We start from the raw sequence: 7338 nt of genomic DNA, 5'->3' as shown, positions 1-7338 counted from the left end.
AGCTTGCATAGATGGGTGTGTTAGAACACCAAACTGAAAAACTTAGAAATTGGCTTCAAGGCGTGTATCAATGCCACTATCCTTAAGGTTTTATTCGCCCCCACTTAAGTGTGCAAAAGAGTTACCGGCGTATAAACCTCGAAGATACAATGAAGTCCAATGATTGATGGCGTTTTGCACTGACGAAATCAATCCACTAAGCACTCACCGGAGTATAACAAGATTATCAAACTTCTATAATACTTTTCTGCAGGAAAATAGTATAAAAGAAAACTTGGAAAATGTTTGAGAAAGAAGATTGAGAGATATTGTTGTTTTTTCTTATTTTCAATGGATAATGAGGGTCATCTTTTATAGGCATAGATGCCTGTTCTCAACAGACACTATTTGTGTCTGTTACAAAGAGTTGCTTCTGTTGATCTTTTCCCAACAGACGTGACTCTTTATAGTGTCTATTGATTTAATTTTCAACAGACACAACCCTTCTTTTCGATATGAAATCATATTTATTTGAAAATATCCAACAGGGTGAAGAGTCACTACCCTAGAATGGTAGAAAAGTGGTTGACTCATCTTTGATCAGAGCTTCAAGAGATCAGTCCCCTGAAATGACAAGGATGTGGAAAGTTGCAATTAAGGAAATGATTGAATTGGGTATTCTCTGCACTCAGGAAACTCCCTCTATTAGGCCTACCATGCTTGATGCTGCTGATGACCTGGACCATCTTAAAAGATACCTTAGTGGAGATATTACTGCGACATTGACCTCATTTCTAGGAATTCATTTGATTTTGCAGATAAACTAGATTTATAATCCATAGGATTGAACAAAATTTAAAAAATAACCGCAAAGATCTAAAAAAGCCCAAGGTGAGTCTTGTAAAACAAATGTTTCTAGAAAAATTAAAGATATGAACAATAGATAAGAAGTTTTTACACTTTTCAAAGAGATGGGCACAAAGTAATTTCTATTTCATTGACCATCAGCTTATGTATCAGCTCAAAATAAACAAAAAATGACTCGGGCTCTTAGATGTAGCCTTGAGAGTAGCAAAACCTCTTAAAACATTGGCTTAGCATAGAAATCTAGTTATAGATTTCAGTTCTAGCAACGGCTACAAGAATAGTAAGAAAAACATGGCTTAAAAGCCTTACAATAACCAAAACGACATAAGATGTAAATGAAATCAAAGTAAAACAGCAAGGTAGTTAAAACATATTAAGATGAAACATTAGAAAATGACATATAGCAATGTCGTATAACTAAACAGATTCCATAAAAGTAAACAAAACAGTCTCCCTAGCTTGCGTTTAAAGGTACAATTAAAACGTTGACGTTTCTTGTTCCTTAGTTTTCATCTACTTTTAAACTTCAATTGCTTCTTGCCAAACTTTTACTAATATCAGATTAATCATCTAACACTCCTCTTTGATTTGGAATCTGGTAGACACTTAAACTTGATATGAGAAACTCAAACCTCTCTCTATTTAGACTTTTGGTGAAGATATTTGCTACTTAGTCTTCTGTTACGCAAAACTGTACAACAATTTCTCTCTTTTTTACTGCTTCCTTTAAAGCATGGTATTTCACCCTTATATGCTTGTTGAACAGGGTTTTTTACAATAGCAATAGCAGATTTGTTGTCGACATTTAGCGTAATACCTTCCAAATGTTTGAGCCCCAAGTCCGATGAAATTTTTCTAAGCCACTTAATGTGATTTGCAGCAACTGCAGTAGCTATGTATTCAAGTTCTGCGGTTGATTGTGTTACAACATCCTGTTTTTTAGAGTTCCAAAAAAACACTCCACTCTTAAATGAGAAACATAACCCACTAGTGCTTTTAGAATCCTCAACTGAACCAACACAATCACTGTCACTAAATCCTCGTAACTCATAGCTTTCATTCTTCATAAATCTCAAACCAAATCATACAATACCTTTGGCATACCTTACTATTCGTTTGGCTATTGTATAATATAATTCAGAGGGAGCTTGCATGAACCTTGAAAGTAAACTGGTTGCAAACATAATATTTGGTGGAGTAGATGATAACTACAAGAGAGATCTAATTAAGCTTTTGAACACTAATTCATTTGCTTCAGCAGCACCATCTTCTTTCTTCAATTTATCTCTAAAGGATAAGGAAGTAGGCATTAACTTGCAGGACTTCATTTTGAAGCTTTTAACAAATCTTTGGCATATTTTTTCTAATGCATAAAGATCTGATCGATCATTTGTATGAATTCTGCTCCCAGGAAGTAAGTCATCTATCCTAGTTCAGTCATTTCAAACACCTTCATAAACTGATCTTTGAATTCTTGCAGAAAAGACTAATCAGGCTTGGTTATGAGCAGATCATCAACATACAAGGGTATAATAAACATAACTGAGCCATCTGATTTTTTAACATAAAGAGTAGGTTTATTAAAGCTTCCGTTAAAGCCTTGACTTCTCATGTGTTCATCCATTCTTTTATACCAAGCTCTTGGAGCCTGTTTAAGTCCATACAGAGCCTTAATCAATTTGCATAGCTTTCTTTCTAAGTCCTTTTCTTCATAACCCTTTAATTGCTCAATGTGTGCATGCTCAGACAAAAAACCATTAAGAAAAGCTGACTTAATGTCCAAGCGATAAATTCTCCATCTTTCTTTGGCAAATAATGCAACAAGCATCCTTATAGTGTCTTGTTTGACAATTGGAGCAAAAGTTTCAAGATAATCTACACCATAGACTTGTGCACCCCCTTTAACCACCAACCTTGCTTTAAACTTGTTTATTGATCCATTAGGATTCCATTTGGTCCTGAAAACCTACTTGACACCAATCACATTTTGATCAGCAAGTTTATCAACAAGGATCCAAGTCTTATTCTTCTTGATCATACTGATTTCAGCATCCATGGCTTCCCTCTAGTTTTTGTCCTTGTATGCTTCTACAAAGCTAATAGGTTCAATTATTATTACATTACACCTACTATAAATATCAGCCAAGGTTCTTATATCTCTTACAGCTAGATTTTTATCTTCTATATCCTCTAATTCATAACCTTCAAATTGTTCAATCTAGCCAGCAACTCTGACTTGATCTGTAGCTTCAACAGTACTTTTTTTCCAATTCCACTTTTGTCTTTCATCAAACACAACATCTTGACTAAAGAGAAACTTTCCAGTTTTGACATCCAATAGTCTATATCTTTTAGAAATCTCACTGTAGCCCAATAAAATAGCCTGCAGTGACTTGGCATCTAGTTTGGATTTTTTTTTTCATTTGCAATTTTTACAAAACAAGCACAACCAAATACTCTAAAATGAGAAACTGAAGGTTTTTTGTTGTACCACATTTTATTGAAAGTCCTGGCAGTTAAGGCCCTATTATAAGTCAAATTCCAAGTATAATTAGTAGTGTTTACTGCTGCTGCTTAGAACTTTTTAGTTAAGGTCATTTGAAACAACATGCATTTAGCCATTTCCATAAGAGTTTTTTACTTTCTTTTTGCAATTCCATTCTAAAGGGGATTATAAGTAACAGTGAGCTAATGTTTACACCAAGGTTCCTCAAGAATTTCTCAAATTTTGCAGATATATACTCTGAGCAATTATCACTTCTCAAAGCTTTTATGTTGACTTTTGTAAAATTTTCCACTAGAGCTTTGAAATTCACAAAAATCCCTAAAGCTTCAAATTTATGTTGTAAGAAACATACCCAATAGAACTTTGTTAGGTCATCCATGAAAAGCTTTGCATTGCATTGTAAGTCTGTACAAATTATTAGGAAATAACAATCACCAAAGCGGAAGCCTAATTAATCAATATTAAGACTAATGAATAGAGAAAAACTAGTTAAACCTGCACATAAAACCAAATGCAATTTCACTCACAAGCCGTGAATCTCTCACACCAAAGACCATTGTCTCAATCACACTAGGTGTCTTTTTCCTAGTTTTTATCACATTTTTAGGGTGTAAAACTCTACAATCTTTCCATCTCTCTTATAACTCTAATTGATCATACTTCAAAACTAATAATTACAAGGTCATTTGCTCATATTAAGACTCTCTATCCTTCTAAATCTCTCAAATGAATTACCAATCCCTCTATTATCTCAATTCGACCGCTTTGATCTCATTAGAATAATTTTAATGAATTTAGTCTCATACTTTTATTGAAACTCTATTTAAAGATAATAGATAACAGTGTTTAAAATAGAGTGTTTTAAACATATATATGCCACAATAAAAGAATTCCACTTCATTATGTCACGTCATCACCAAAATGACATATCATCAAAGTTGATAGCAAAATTTCAATTCCATTATCGATTGACCTTAAATGACTTTAATGAAATTGTAAGATTAAATTTCTCTAAAATTGAAGTAAAGGAGAAAAAATAACAAATTGAGATAATAGAGAAACTAATTCTATATTTTTGAGTGTATGTAGACATAATTAAAAAAAAGATGTATAAAAAACACTCCTTGAAGTAAATATTAACAATTAAAATGAAAAATACATATAACATAAAATTAGTTATTCTACGTGAAAGCTAATAGCTTTTAGTATGAGTTTTGTAATTTCAGTAAACATTAATGGAAAATTATCCAACACACTGTTAGTAAAGATTTTAAACTACAATAGCGATCGAGATTAGAGGGTTGTCACATATTTTATTATATATAATATGTTTAATAAATTAATATGATAAATAAAATGACATACAATAATTTTCTAACGTAGGTTGTAAAGTTTAAGAACTTGAGTCGATGGTATATAGAATAATTATCCTATCAATAATTCATTGCGAGAAATGACTAAAGCTTAGCCTATTGATTATCATCCCCAACCATTCCTTTAAAGGAATTAGATTCATTACTTGAATTTTCTCTTCTTACTATCATTATATCTATCAAAAGAAAAGAAGAAAATGTTCATTATCTGAACATGACTCTGTCAATTAAAACCCCCCAAAAACTTGGAACCATATGGAAACCCATAAAACAAGTAGCATTCAGCTGTACAAGGCCATTGACAGCATACTAAACCTACTCCATTTGTTACCAACTTACCAAGGTTGTTGGTTCTTTTCAGCCCAGCCCAGTTGATAGTAGGCTCATTTGTTGGGCCTTGTAGATATTTCGTGTTTCCAAAATGATTAATAAAATGAGTAAACAAGATTTTCAATAAATCCAAATAGAAGAAATTCAATAACCCATTAGCAACCTCCGTATAAAATGAGAGGGAGTTAAAAGGCATTGCATTTCCGGTGATGTAAGTGGGCTTATTATGCTTAGGAGCAAAAAATTTCATCTAATTAAGAGGGGCTTTGCTTCACGATGGATGCCACAGTAAGTTTAATTTTACTGTAAAGTCAATTAATAAAATTTTTATCCATATTAAGATAACAACATAGATAATTTTTAAATTTATTTAGTTTATTTTAAAAGTTATTTAACTTTTAATTTTATTTTATTTTTTACTTTAAACAATAAGAATATTATTCTTTTTAATATTAAAATTATATTTAATTAATTAATTTCATAAAAATTATTATTATCACTTGTTACGTTAACTCACACACATTGACGTTAAGATTTTAAATTTGTTTATTTCACTTTTATATTACAAAAGAAATTTTCTCTCTTATTTACTACGGCAATGAAGAATCAAATTATCACTATATTTATTCCTTTTTCTACTTCTTCTTTCAAGTGCAGGATAACCCCAAGGGGTTGCAGGTTTTTTTCTACCAATTGGAGCCCTTCCTTCACCACCCCCATGGGGATGGTCTACAGGGTTCATAACTACTCTTACTACAGGATGCTTACCTAGCTAACATTTAGATCCGACTCTACCCAAACTTTTTTCGTTCACCCCAACATTCCCCACTTGTCCGACTGTTACTGAGCAGTTTTTGGATATCAAACGGACCTCCCCAGAAGGTAATTTTAATGTGGCCGATTTCCCCTCTTTTGCAATCAGTTTCGCTACAGCACCCGCTGCTCTAGCTAATTGTCCACCCCTTCCAAGTGTGATTTCTATGTTATGTATGGCCGTGCCTAAGGGCATATCGGTTGAAGTAGATTCTTCTTTTTGATCAATCAAAACCCCTTCCCAAACTGTACAAGCTTCTTCCAAAGCATACGGCTTTCTGGATGTAGATGATGATATCTATACAGATGGATATATATCGTATAATTCTTATCGTATAATTCTTATATATATTGTACAATGAAGTACCACATGAGTGGATATATAGGAATCCAAATCTGCCGAACCACTCATGTTATGATCTTCTACATCCTAGGTCTTCCCGTTCCGTCATCTGGCTTATGTTCTTCATGTAGCATTCAGACCGAATGACTCTATGAAATTACGTCGATACTTCCACATATTATGGGTAACGTAGGAGACATCTCTATTTTTCCCCCGGGGAATCTTTAGAATTACCACTGCTTAGCTTTCAATTCGCCTCTGACCATCAAATGAAATGTGAATAACCCGTCCTCCTCTCTTTGAAACAAGGGGCGCTTCTGGTTCTGTCGGTGCTTGAAACAATTTTGTCTTCTCCATATTATTATATCTCTAGAGTCAATAATTTTATATGAGGAACTACTGAACTCAATCACTTGCTGCCGTTACTCTTCAGTTTTCTGTTGAGGTCTATCCTGTAGAGGTACTCAAATTGGATCAGTGATCGATTTTTAGGTTTCGTCGTAAACCTAATTGGTTACTTCCAATTACGTAAATCAATAGTTCAAACCGCATTTTTACAACTTTACATCAAGCCTTTTCAATAGTAACTTTTAATTATAATTATTTTTATCTTCATTATGCTTTATTTAAAATAAAAATTTAAATATCGTTACATATTTTTAGCCCGATAATATAAATATAAATGTTTATTTGTCATTAAAATTAGATTTTTTTACTTAATTAACTAATTACGTTAACTCTCACATAGTTACATTAAAATTTAAAATTTAGTTATTTCACTTTTATAAGCTTTTAAGTTAAGTTTATTTATATCAATTTTGAACTATAATTATTATTATTATTATTTACTTAAAAGTTAAGATTTGTATATGGTTAAATACTTTTAATCCAAAATTATAAATTTAAATATTCATTTTTCACTAAAGTTAGTTTTTTTTACTTAATTGACTTGTTACGTTAACTTTCACAAGTTCACATTAAGATTTAAAATTAATTATTCCACCTTTATAAGTTTTACGTCAATTCTTATAATTTTACATTAAGGGTTTTTTATGTTAATTTTGAACTATAATTATTTTTATCTTTATTATTTTTTATTTAAAAATAAAAATTTGAATATCATTACA

This window comes from Theobroma umbraticum, unplaced genomic scaffold (genome assembly GCF_002168275.2).
Source record: "Theobroma umbraticum cultivar Fairchild unplaced genomic scaffold, ASM216827v3 scaffold_228.0, whole genome shotgun sequence".
NCBI classification, from domain to species: domain Eukaryota; kingdom Viridiplantae; phylum Streptophyta; class Magnoliopsida; order Malvales; family Malvaceae; genus Theobroma; species Theobroma umbraticum.
The sequence above is the reverse complement of the archived record's forward strand: the minus strand, read 5'-3'. Positions refer to the sequence as shown.